The 14052-nt window shown below is 41.7% G+C and overlaps 1 protein-coding gene across 9 annotated transcripts in view; it reads left to right on the top strand.

Moving 5' to 3' along the window:
- ZNF185 (zinc finger protein 185 with LIM domain) overlaps positions 1 to 14052 on the top strand; it is a 65024-nt gene that overhangs the window by 6663 nt on the left and 44309 nt on the right. The gene's annotated exons all lie outside the window — the stretch shown is intronic.

Raw genomic sequence — 14052 nt, 5'->3', positions numbered from 1 at the left:
TTTGGATAACGCACATTAGATGAAGACATCCCTGCTGCCTCTCTGATCTGCACAGCAGTGTAAGAATACGAATTGCAATGCAAGGGGTGTGTGTGTGTGTTGACCTTACTGCGTTTCAAGCCACTGATGTGTGCATAACCCACGCTTGCAGTTCTGTCATATACGAAGACACGACTACCATTGGCTCAGATGGCTTTTAATGAGGAGATTATTAGACACATTTGTTTTGTTTGGACCTGTACTGTATATTACCTGCTTTTCTGGAATGTAGTCTACAACAACAGCAGGGCTGACTGACCCGAGGAAGTAACCTGCCTGGCAAACATCTCAAATACTCACACACTTGCATGAGGCCCATCTGGGATACCACTTGAGGGAGGCAGACTTACTCCCTAGTCCATTAATGTTACAGACCATGGGTGAGGAACTTTGTTCAGAGTGAGGGCCACATTCCTTTCTGGGCAGCCTTCTGGGGGCCACAGGCTATTGTTGGGTGGGACCACAGGCAAATGTGGGCCGAGCAACACACATAAATTTTACCGTTGTACAGTAGGCTACTTTTGAGAAACGCCCCTCCGTATTCTCCAACCAGACAAGTAAAAGTTAAGATCAGAGTTCAAGGAACATTCCAGCCAGGCAAATGCACTCAGGATGTGAAGCAAGGCCAGCGAGGGGTGTGGCCTTAGGATAGTTATAAGGGCCAGAAAGGTTGGCCTCAAGGGCCACATGCACACACACTTGTAAACGCCCCCCCCCCACAGACCACCTGTGATTATTCCTATGGAGCAACATTCCCAAACCAGTTCACTGAGATTTTCCCCATTGTCTTCCAAGCTCTCTTTTCTGCTTCCTAAAGTAACTTCATAGGGACGCAGGTGGCGCTGTGGGTTAAACCACAGAGCCTAGGGCTTGCTGATCAGAAGGTCGGCAGTTTGAATCCCCGCGACAGGTTGAGCTCCCATTGCTCGGTCCCTGCTCCTGCCAACCTAGCAGTTCGAAAGAACATAAAAGTGCAAGTAGATAAATAGGTACCACTCCGGTGGGAAGGTAAATGGCATTTCCGTGTGCTGCTCTGGTTCACCAGAAGCAGCTTAATCACGCTGGCCACATGACCCAGAAGCTGTATGCCAGCGAGATGAGTGCTGCAACCCCAGAGTCATCCGCGACGGGACCTAATGGTCAGGGGTCCCTTTACCTTTAAAGTAATTTCATAGCTTCCAGCACTGCTAGTCTTCCCACTGGAATCTCCCTTGGATGTTATCCTGGAGTGTATATTTTGAATACTTTGAATGATATTTATATATATAATGGGCAGGTGGAGAATCTGATGCCCTTCTATTTTTTTTTTCTTATCTCTCCTTTTATTTTTATTTTTTTCTAATTTTTGCTTTCTTCTGTTGTTTTGATGTTTCCTACTTTGGGTTAATGAAGATACACACAGGAAGGTGATGGATGGAAGATGAAGGGACTGGGTAGGGAGGAACTCCCAGGGTAGGAAGGTGGGGGAAGGGGGGGGAGCTCCCAGGTGAGAGCTGGGAGGGCTCACATTCCTTTGTGTGGAATAAAGGTTAAGAATGCAGCCTCGATAGAGGGCTTTTTTTATTTCCTTCCTTCCCTTCTTTTTCTCTATCTTTTCTCTCTATTTTATTTTTATTTAGATTTGTTTGGCTTTTATTGTGTTGAAAACTTTCAACTGATTATAAAAAGGATTCTAGATGGAAAGGGGCACCTCTGTATGCTTGTAATATCCCTATTTAAAATGCTGGTGGTATTGACCTTTAAAGGTTATTTGAAGAGTCCTTCAAATAACCTTTAAAGGTCAATACCACCAGCATTTTAAATATAGCTTAAACCTTAAGCTATACAAAGTTGCCCAGTCCTGAGGTCAGCTTCAGAAACTCTGTCTGCAAGCCTACATGTAAGATCAATCAGATTGGTGAGCATAAAAGATAGGGCCTTCTTGGTAGGGGCTCCGTGGTTACATACCCCAAGTGGTATGTGTGTGTGGCTCCATTAGCAGAATAAACATGTATTCGATAGGCACTAAGATCCCAAAAGGGTCAGTACCTGTCTGATAACCACAGGAAAGGATTTCCAAAACACTGGGGCCATTGCACAAAAAGCCCTGCTTGGGTTCCCATGGAGCAGGACCTCTGAGGCATGAGGCATTACAAGAGTGTATATACGCTGGTGACCTCAGTGATTGTACTTGTATACCTTTTCCAAAGGTAAAGGTAAAGGGACCATTAGGTCCTGACCATTAGGTCCAGTTGTGGCCGACTCTGGGATTGTGGCGCTCACCTCGCTTTATTGGCCGAGGGAGCTGGCATACAGCTTCCGGGTCATGTGGCCAGCATGTCTAAGCCGCTTCTGGCGAACCAGAGCAGCGCACAGAAATGCCGTTTACCTTCCCTGCCTATTTATCTACTTGCACTTTGACGTGCTTTCGAACTGCTAGGTTGGCAGGAGCAGGGACCGAGCAACGGGAGCTCACACCGTCACGGGGATTCGAACCGCCAACCTTCCGATCTGCAAGTCCTAGGCTCTGTGGTTTAACCCACAGCGCTACCCGCGTCCCGTTTCCAAAGGTATTCAGGGCTTTTTAGGCCGAAAGAATTTAACCTGGTCCAGCCTTTCCTGATTGAAGTGTTATGGAGGGGGGAGTTTCTGTTAATGGTTGTTTTGCTGGTCTCTGTATTGATTTCAGCTTCTCCTTAAAGCTATTTAAATGATATATGAGCTTGCCTCTTGCGGTTGTTTTTACAGTAGGTGAGCCAACTTGTGTGGGCTTTCCCTTAAAAGGCAGCGTAAAAAGAAAAGCTTTTCACACCAAACACCGCAACTAGGGATGCACAAAGCTGCCAATTTCAGTTTATCTCTGTTTCATTTTTGAATTTCAGTTCTCCAAATTTCCACATCAATTTCCAAAATTTATTTTAAAAGGTACTAATGAAAATTCCTTCGCATTTTAGCATAACATTTCTCCTAATGTACATATTTTTCTATGCAATTTTGTCTAATACACACATTTTTGGAAGCAATTTTCCCCAATATAATGCATTTTGGTATGCTATTTTTACTAATATATGCATTTTTAAATGCACACTTTACCTTAATCTACACATTTTTGTAGACACTACATACTTGGCTGGAGAGCTACATTGCAATATTCAGAGAAGTGTGAATTTTGAAGGATGGCCATGTTCAGTTTGCATATTGTTGTGAATTAGGCAGGATCACCTTTAAAGGCAAACTATATTTTCTCCTACATACAGATAGGTAGCCGTGTTGGTCTGCCATAGTCAAAACAAAACAAATTCCTTCCAGTAGCACCTTAAAGACCAACTAAGTCAGTTCTTGGTATGAGCTTTCGTGTGCATGCACACTTCTTCAGATACACTGAAACAGAAGTTTCCAGACCCTTCTATATAGTGAGAAGGTGGGGAGGGGTATTACTCAGAAGGGTGGTGGGAATGGGTGATTGGCAGATAGCTGTGATGAGCCTGTTGACGACTCTTAACAACTGCAATAGGTCTTACAGGAAAAAGCAAGGGGTGAAAAGGGTGAAAAGGGGTGAAAAGGTGAAAAATGGCTTTTGTCATTTTCTCCATGATCCTTAAATTTACAACAGAGCAAGCTGCCTTCACCCAGGACAGATGGCTTGTCCATCTAGCTTTGTAAGCAGTGGCAGTAGCTTGCCAGAGTCTCAACTTAGAGGTCTTTCACATCACCTGCTATCAGATCCTTAAAAAAGAAGGATGCCAGGGATTGAACTTGGGATCTTTAGTGTTCAAAGTACGTGCCCTACCTACTGAAATACACACACACATTTGTTTGGCTAGTCCAGCACTACTATTTGGACCAAAAGGGATGCGGGGGGGGGGGCACTGTGGTCTAAACCACTGAGCCTCTTGGCTTGCCAATCGGAAGGTCGGCAGTTTGGAATCCCCGCGACAGGGTAAGCTCCTGTTGCTCTGTCCCAGCTCCTGCCAACCTAGCAGTTTGAAAGCATACCAGTGCATGGCATAGCATAGAAGCAGTTTAGTCATGCTGGCCACATGACCAGGAAAGCTGTCTGTGGACAAATGCTGGCTCCCTCGGCCTGAAAGCGAGATGAGCGCCATAACCTCATAGTCGCCTTTGACTGGACTTAACCGTTCAGGGGTCCTTTACCCTTTACTATTTGGACCTTCAGCATGGGATGGGGTTGCTGGCATGGCACCCGTGGGTACACCCATGCTCCCACAAAGACCTTCCCTCGCACTGTCACAGGAGCCTCAAACTCTTCTCCCAAATGGGTAATTTTAGACTCTAGAGTTAATGGGCTTCCAGGCAGTAATGTTTCAAATTGCATTGTAGCCTGCCTGTTTAGAAGGCAGATGTGTATTATTTCAAAAAGCTTCAAAATGTGGCAAAGCACATTTTTCAAGTGTTGTGAGGGGGATCTTGTACAGTGGGGCCCTAGACTTCTGCCCCCAAAGCCCAGCCCTGTTGTACCCAGAAAACAGGGTCAGTGATTTACCATTGGAGCACATGGGTGGTGGCTGTTGTTATTATTGCTGTTACATTTCACTTCCATAGTACAGGCATATGATAAGCAGTATGCGGAATCGCAATTAGAACCAAAAAGGCACCGTACATGAAATCAAGCATTATGTAATTTAATTATCACATCAGAGGCTAGGAAGCTGAAATCCAAGCAGAAATCCAAGTGCACCTCCTTAGGACAATTTCTAGAGTGTTGCTGATGCTCCAGTGTTGGGGGAGCTTCCTGAAACTGGCTGTGCAGGCTTGTAGCAGCCACAGGGCCTCCATCCTCTTTAGGTAGATGAATCTGTTGAATAATCATTAGGAATTAATTATAGGTAACAACAATAATTACCGACAGCTGAAGTGGGGTGAGGCCCTTCAGAAATGCCAATAATAACTGGAATTTCTGCCTGTCAGAAAGCTTTTAGAAGCAACAAATCTCTATCAGGTATTGAAGAAGAAGAGAAGAGTTTGGATTTGATATCCCGCTTTATCACTACCCGAAGGAGTCTCAAAGCGGCTAACAATCTCCTTTCCCTTCCTCCCCCACAACAAACACTCTGTGAGGTGAGTGGGGCTGAGAGACTTCTGAGAAGTGTGACTGGCCCAAGGTCACCCAGCATCTGCATGTGGAGGAACGGAGACGCGAACCCGGTTCCCCAGATTACGAGTCCATCGCTCTTAACCACTACACCATGCTGGCTATTGGTGGTAGCAGTCAAGAGTTGGAGGCAACAGAAGTCCTTCATAATATTATTATTATTATTATTATTATTATTATTATTATTATTATTATTAATTTATTATTTATAATTTATACCCCACCCATCTGGCTGAATTTCCCCAGCCACTCTGGGCAGCTCCCAATCGAGTGTTAAAAACAATACAGCATTAAATATTAAAAACTTCCCTAAACAGGGTTGCCTTCAGATGTCTTTTATAATTAGGATAGCTGCTTATTTCCTTCACATCTGAAGAGAGGGCGTTCCACAGGTCGGGTGCCACTACCAAGAAGGCCCTCTGTCCTGTTCCCTGTAACTTGGCTTCTTGCAGTGAGGGAACCACCAGAAGGCCCTCGGCGCTGGATCTCAGTGTCCAGGCAGAACGATGGGGGGTGGAGACGCTCCTTCAGGTATACAGGACCGAGTCCTCCCTTATCCTGTCTTTCAGAACTGCAGAAACCTAACTCCACCTCTGCATATGGGGCCTTAGGCACTTCCATACCCTCCAACATTTCACTAATGAGAAAAGGGACGTCCTATTCCATAATAATAATAATAATAATAATAATAATAATAATAATAATATTTATAACCCTGCCCATCTGGCTGGATTGCCCCAGCCATTCTGGGTGGCTTCCAACATATATAAAAGCATAATAAAGCATTAAACATTAAAAAGGAAAACTTCCCTATACAGGGCTGCCTTCAGATGTCTTCTAAATGTTGTATAGTCACTTATCTCGTTGGCTCAGGGGGTCAGATAACTCCATACCCTTCAACATTTCTTTGATGAAAGTAGGGACTGTCGTGTATTGAGTCAAAGGATTTTATATCTGTATTATTATTGTCTGTATTTGCATTAGGGTAAAGTAACTGCCTTTTGGTTCCAGAGGGTACAGCTACTATTGGTTCATTTAAGCTGCTGTATTTGGATCCTCTGTCTTATTGGTTGCCTCCAAAAGGCAGGACTGTGATTGCCTGATATTGTTCCCTCCAAAATGTATCCCTTCTAACTAGTTCCCTGTCCCTATAAATGTAGCTCTCCCCTCCTCAGGTTTTAGTCTTGTTGCTTTTAATAAAGAAGTGTTACTAGAGAACTGTCTCCAGCATATTATGTAAAGAGAGCTGAAATCACAAACCCCAGGTCACAACAGGGACACTCTAAGGAAAAGGGACATTCCTCCCTCTTAACAGGACTCTCCTGTTTGGTGTCCCAGCAGGGCATTCTACTTTCCTCCTGTGCTCTGTGTTGTCTTCCTGCATCCCAACCTTCACTCATTCCTCCTTGTGCTGTTTCTTAAAGTGTATTTACTTCCCGGGGCGGGGGGGGGGGGGAGGGTGTTGTTGCTTTAAATAAAGATTTGTTTCTTTTTTTTGGTAGCTCTGCAAACCTTTGGGCTCCTTTTCTCTTTGTTCTCTTTTTTAATCTTTAAACTTTAATTTTCATTTGTATATATTACAACAATTATTCAATTGTAATTTTAACATTTCGAACTCTGGCTCCCTTCCCCCTCTTTCTGTGGTTCTTTACATTTCTTTTCATCTCCCTACATATCTCAACATATTCTTTTATATATCTATTCCCATATCTCGTATATATTTTGAAACTGCAGGTTTTTACATTAATCCTGCCAACGTCTTAATCTGTTTACAGTTTGTAAATCCTCAATAAATCATTTCCATTCCTTTCTTTTAAAAGTGTTATCTTGGTTTCTTATTCTTCCAGTAAGTTTTCCCATTTCTGCATAGTCCATTAACTACTGTATCCATTCTTTTTCTCATCGAGACCTCTTCTTCCTTCTATTTTTGAGCCAATAACATTCTTGCAGCTGTGGTTGCATACATAAATAAATTTGTATACTGTTTAGGTAGTTCTGATCTCATAATTCCCCAAAGAAAAGCTTCTGGTTTTTAAAATAAATGTTATCTTAAACATCTTTTTCAGTTCATTATATATCATTTCCCAGTAAGCTTTAACCTTATTACAAGACTACCACATATGAAAAAAGTTACCTTCTTTCTCTTTACATTTCCAGCACATATTCGATTTCTATTTATACATTTTGGCCAATATACTGGGTGTTAGGGACTATCTATATAACATTTTCATATAATTTTCTCTTAAACTATAATATGCTGTAAATTTTAGATCCACATTCCATAAATGTTCCCATGCACCCATTCCTATATTATGATCAATATCTATTGCCCAGTGTATAATTGAAGATTCACTTGTTTGTCCTTTGTCTTCCATTTCAATAACATCTTATACATTTCAGATAACACTTTAATATTACAGTTTAACAGGTCTCTTTCTAGTTGTGATTTTTGTTCCCCAAACCCCTACTTCATATCCTTTTTAAATACTTCATTCAAATGATGATATTGTAACCATGTTGTTAACACCTCTAATAAATACTTAAATTCTTTTAATTTAAATTTTCCACCTTCTCTTAATAAATTTCTATAAGTTGCCCAATTTTCCATCATATTTTTCTTCTTTACTGCTATGGCTTCCAAAGGTGAAAGCCATAGTGGTGCTTTGGTCTCCAACAAGTTTTTATACTTACCCCTTACTCTATACAATTTTTTCCTGATTATATGGTTTGTAAAATCTTTATGTACTTTCGCCTTTTCATACCACAAGTAAGTGTGCCAACCAAAAATATTATCATGACCTTCCAAATCTAAAATATGTGTATTCTTCAATCCTTCAACCAGCACTGAGAAGATGCTTTATAATATAATCTCATATCCGACAGGGAAAAACCTCCTCTCTCTTTCACATCTATCAGTATTTTATATTTTATTCTCGGTTTTTCCAAATGCTTAAACATAAAGTCCAAGAAGTCATTGTCAAATGCTTTCTCAGCATCTAAAAACATTAAAGCTGCTTGTTTTTTATTTCTTATTTCTAAATATTATTTTACATCAATTATGTTTCTAATATTATCTTTCATTTGTCTTCCTGACAAAATCTGGCCTGATCTTCATGGATTACCTCTTTTAATACAGTTTCCAACCTATTAGCTAATATGTCTCCAAACAGTTTATAATTGTTATTCAACAACAAAATAGGTTGATAGACATACAGAGCTGGTTATGAACTATCTTGCTAATGAAACAAAGTTATGTATGCACTCTTCCAAGAATCTGATAACTCTCCTGTATTCAAAGTTATATTCCTATTATCTTTTAAAGGTTGTATTAGGTAATCTTGTAATTTACTTTATAATATATTGCTGTCCTTCAGGTCCTGGTGTCTTCCCTAATTTTGCTGTAAAATTGCTTGCTGTAATTCCATCATTGTGACAGGTGTATTCAGAAATGTCATTTTATTTTTTTGTATCATAGGTAGTTTGTTGTCTTCTAAATATTTACCCATTTCATCTAAATTACTTGGTTTGGCTCAATATAGTTCTGTATAAAAACTCACAAACTGATCTCTTATTTCTTTTCGGATTTTCCACAACTCTACCTGCTACATTTAGTCTATTAATACAGTTTTGTTTTTTCTTCTTCTTTATTTGCCAAGCTAATAGTTTCCCTGGCTTGTTAGCTTGTTCAAATTGTTTCCGTTTTAAATATCTAAAGGTATTTTGATTAAATTAATATAATTAAGTTATGCTTGAGAAGCAAAATGTGTGTAAAATTGCACAGAAATAATTAAAAATATTAAATGATTGCTAAGTACTTGCAGTTATATCATCATCATTTGGCATTACCTGTCATTTTCAGAAGGTAACATTTAAATTCTTTGCTTTTCTGAAAACAGGCTTACGAACCTAAATGTTGCTCAGCCATAAAAATAATAGCAGATTTGAATTCCTCACACCCAAAAACATATTTTTAAGACTTCCCACTGAATAAATTTGCAAAAATCAAGTTTCACCCCTATAATGACACACCCTAACATCCATTACGGTCTGTCCTGGCTCCCTATAGTGTAAAGGCACACCCTGAGATTAAAATCTATAATTAGAGAGGTTGACATTTCTATCATTTGGGTTTGTAGGTTTTTTTTAATACGCCCATATAAATTGATCAGGCAGTCAGTATATATCTAGATGCCTACATTTTACTGACAGCAGACTACCCCACTGCACATACTAAGAGATCTGGTGTGGTCTAGTGGTTAGTGTGTCAGACTAAGTCCTGGGAGGTAGGTAAGGGACCCCTGACCATTAGGTCCAGTTGTGGACGACTCTGGCATTGCAGCGCTCATCTCGCTTTATTGGACGAGGGAGCCGGCGTACAGCTTCCGGGTCATGTGGCCAGCATGATTATGCCGCTTCTGGCGAACCAGAGCAGCACACGGAAATGCCGTTTACCTTCCCTCTGGAGTGGTACCTATTTATCTACTTGCACTTTGACGTGGTTTTGAACTGCTAGGTTGGCAGGAGCGGGGACCAAGCAACGGGAGCTCACCCCATCGCGGGGATTCAAACCGCTGACCTTCTAATCAGCAAGTCCTAGGCTCTGTGGTTTAACCCACAGCGCCACCTGCGTTCCTTAAATCCTGGGAGACCAGGGTTCAAATGCCTACTCAGCCCTGAAGCTCATTGGGTGACCTTGAGCCAGTCAATTACTCTCAACTGAACCTACCTTGCAAAGGATAGAATGAGGGAAGAGTAAGTATGTATGCCACCTTGAGCTCCTTAGAAGAAAGGTGGAATAGGAATGTCATAAATAAATTAAGTAATAAAATAAATTTATGAGTATGTGGCCCTAAAAGCATCTCTGTCTGGCCCCAGGCTGCAGCCCCTCAACAGCTCTGCTTTGTAGCGCAAATATATTTGCTTGGATAATGAATGCCACTGAGTTCGGATAATGCCAGGAGGATCGGGATATGTGCATGTAAGTAAGTAAGTAAAAACTAGCCTACTCTGCTGAGTACTCAATATTGCCTCCACTGGCACATGGCACTTGGAAGATTGCTCAGAAGTGAATGTGGTCCTCAGACTGAAAAAGATTTCCCAGCCCTGATATATAAGATGATATATAAGATTGTTCCATGGGCTAGCGGAATAGGTTTATGCAGTGCTTTTTTTTTTCTTTAAAAGATGTATATATTTAGGGGTACTCTCATTTTCCTATTCATATTGAAATACTGCCCCTCAGCGAGGCCAAACTTAGAGTCACAAAATATTTAGGGGTATGTGTACCCCTGCATCCCCCCAGAAAAAAGCACTGGGTTTATGGTCTTTGTCCAAGGGGAAGCTATGCCACCCTCTTGGTCTTACTACATCTGATCCAACCACCCCTATTTCATACCCTCCAAGTGTCCTGGTTTTCCAAGGACAGCCCTGGAATTACAGATGCCATCCCAGTTTCTGATTTGATCCTGAAATGTTCCGGATTTCCTTTTTCCTCCTCTCCTCGTCTTGATTAAAAGTGGTGGAAAGATCAGACCCCAGCTCCTGTTCTTTTTGGAAATAGGAGTGGTTGTTCTCTCTCTCTCTCTCTCTCTCTCTCTCTCTCTCTCTCTCTCTCTCGTGTGTGTGTGTTTGTGTATAGGTGCAAAAACAGAGTCCTGTTTATACTGAAAATACCTGCATCAAATGAAGAAAACAATGAAGCTGGCGTGCAAAGCCCTTCCTATAATTTTAAAGGAAAATGTAGCCATTCCATGTTCAATTCTTTAATTGCAACGTTCCAGCAGCCAGTCATTTTTAAGGAAATGTGCATGCATTCTGTAGGCGTGCTAGTGGCGAACCATCAAGCCACAACTTAGGGATGATGCTTGGTGGAGGTGAAATTCTTCAGAAGCCAGTTTCTGTAGATGCTGATTCATATTGTTATATTGCCATTTATTGTAAATGGAGCCTTATACTGTCTACTCAGAAGTTAAGTCTCACTGTATTCAGTGGAGCTTATTCCCAGGTAACTGCGCAAAGACTGTGCAGTGTTAATGTCGCGATCCTAAGCATTTTTACTCAGAACTAAGTCCCACTGAGTTTAATAGGATTTACTCTTTGATATGGACGTGGGTGGTGCTGTGGGTTAAACCACAGAGCCTAGGACTTGCCGATCAGAAGGTCAGCGGTTCGAATCCCCGCGACGGGGTGAGCTCCTGTTGCTCAGTCCTTGCTCCTGCCAACCTAGCAGTTCGAAAGCACGTCAAAGTGCAAGTAGATGAATAGGTACCGCTCTGGCGGGAAGGTAAACGGCGTTTCGATGCGCTGCTCTGGTTTGCCAGAAGCTGCTTAGTCATGCTGGCCACATGACCTGGAAGCTGTACACCGGCTCCCTTAGCCAATAAGTGAGATGAGCGCCGTAACCCCAGAGTCTGCCACAACTGGACCTAATGGTCAGGGGTCCCTTTACCTTTTTACTCTCTGGTATATTCCTGATCATTCTTCTTCTTCTTCTTCTTCTTCTTCTTCTTCTTCTTCTTCTTCTTCTTCTTCTTCTTCTTCTTCTTCACCTTTTTCCCTGAGAGACTCAAGGCAGCATATAGCTAAAATTTTATTTCATTCCATTTATCAGTAGAAGGTGTTCTATACAATCCCTTCCCTCTCACGTTTTTTCTTTACAACAATCCTGTGAGACAGGTGAGGCAGAGTGGTTGTAATTGGCTCAAGGTGACAGATGTATATGGGTATATGACATCTACATGTGCGGTGAGATCGAATGTGGGAGAAGCTTCCTGATGTAGAATAGATTGTTCCTATTTTCATCTGAGAGATGTTGGAGGCTCAGTCCACAACATCTCTAGGTAGCACTGGGAAAGACCCCTGCCTGAGTCCCTGGAGAGTCAGTGTAGAGGCTATACTGAACTGCCAGTCAGTGTAGAGGCTATACTGAACTGGCTGAGCTAATGGATTAATTCAGCGTAAGGCAGCTTCCTAAGTATATTCTGACTCCACGTGAGATGAGCGCCGCACCCCATAGTCACCTTTGACTGGACTTAACCATCCAGGGGTCCTTTACTTTTTTACCTTTGTTAAACTACTCAGGGTTGTATCCAGCTTAGCCCACTAAAATTAATGCACCTCAGCTAGTCATTCCTATTGATTTCAGTGGGGCTACTTTGAGTACGAGCAACATTGAAAACAACCTTCTGTCTTTATTTTTGGGTTTCAGGGATGCCTTGTTAAAATTTTATTTGTGTGAGTAGCTAGCATCGTTGCCTTGGTTCAGCTTCTTCCTCAGCATATCCAGAAGTTACATTTTTATTTGTTGTGTTTATAAGTATTTATAAACTGCTTAATAACAGTAATAGAATTCCAAAGTGGTGCACGTAAAAATAATATACAACACATATCAATGATATACAAATAAAGCCAGCAAGGTTATATGTCAACTTATGTCTGAAGGTGGATTGGCTACTTGGGATTGATAAGTTTTTGGAGGAGAGAACATTGGAGATTTATGACATTTCTATGATGCTTGAGTTCACTTACAAATATTCAAGTTCAGCAAAGGTTGAAGAAGACAGCTTGACACTCTTACAAAGAACACATCCACTCACTGCCCCCTGTGTCAGAACTCCAGAGATAACCTCCTACCCTTAGAAACTTTCAGCTTCACAGAGCTCAAAGCCCACTCTCCAGCGGGGTGCTGCAAAATGAGAAGGCCAGAGCTGACACTGGACTTCAAAAATGGAATGCTGATGGGGATCATGGGGCGAACCTGAAAATTAGGTGGAGCGTCTGGAATCCTCAATGGGGAACAATCCATGCTGCAACAATTTGTTGTAGGTCACACTTATAAGAATAATGTTACACGCAACCCTGAACTCTGATTCCAGGGGTTCCAGGCCCAGTGTTTGGTTTACTTAGAATGCGGGACTGCGGAGACTATGGTGTGCTAGGATATATGATTTATTTACACATATATACAACCTGAACGTACAATGGAGGGGCTCACAGCATTAACCGATCAGAAATTCTTGCTTCTTCCATAGCCACCCATTATTATTTTTTAAAATGTTTTTATAAAAGGTTTTTCTTGGGTTACAAAAGTACACACATCACCTCTGTTTTCACATCATAAAGCCCTTTCTACAGGTCAGTTATATTTGATGTGAGACATTAATGTTGTATACAGTATAAAATTGGGGGAGAAGAGAGGAGGGGAGAGAGGGGGTAGTAAACTTTCTTTCTTTTATAATACAGTGGTACTATGGTTTACGAACATATTCTGTTCCGGAAGTCCGTACTTAAACCAAAGCGTTCTTAAACCAAGGCATGCTTTCCCATAGAAACCAAGGACTCAATTTACAAATGGAACACACTCAACATATTCTGCTTCCAAGGCAAAGTTCACAAACCAAAACACCTACTTCCGGGTTTGCAGCGTTCTTAATCCAAGTTGTTTACCAACTACCAGTAAGCTGTTCTTAAACCAAGGTACCACTGTAGTGTATGTGCAAGGTTTTTGTATCAGCCTCATGTGGGTAGGTTCTCTTTCTATTCAATTATTAGTTTTGATTGGCGTTGAGAGAGGTTGGGGGGCCCAGGGCATGGCTGATTGTCTTCAGCTGACAGCAGTGAGTTGCAGAAATCAACCATGGCACTCACTCTGTGACTTCTGCCTTCCCAGTTCACACACACTAACTCCAGCTATTGTCTTTTTCACTGCCAGCCCACTCATTTGCCCTATGGCACAGAGCAGCTGTCTTTGTGGTAAGCTACTTAGGTGGTAATGACAGTCCTTGCCTGGCTAATTCAATCCATTAGATTTTAACCCCATGCAGACTAAGCCCCCTTACTCACAACAATACTAACTGCAGGTCTTCAGGGGTGTCTCTTGCTCCAGATGACTCACCAGCACTGGGAACTGGGTGTACACATTG

Source organism: Podarcis erhardii, assembly GCF_964252035.2.
Source record: "Podarcis erhardii genome assembly, chromosome: Z".
NCBI classification, from domain to species: domain Eukaryota; kingdom Metazoa; phylum Chordata; class Lepidosauria; order Squamata; family Lacertidae; genus Podarcis; species Podarcis erhardii.
This window is presented reverse-complemented; position numbering and strand designations above follow the sequence as displayed.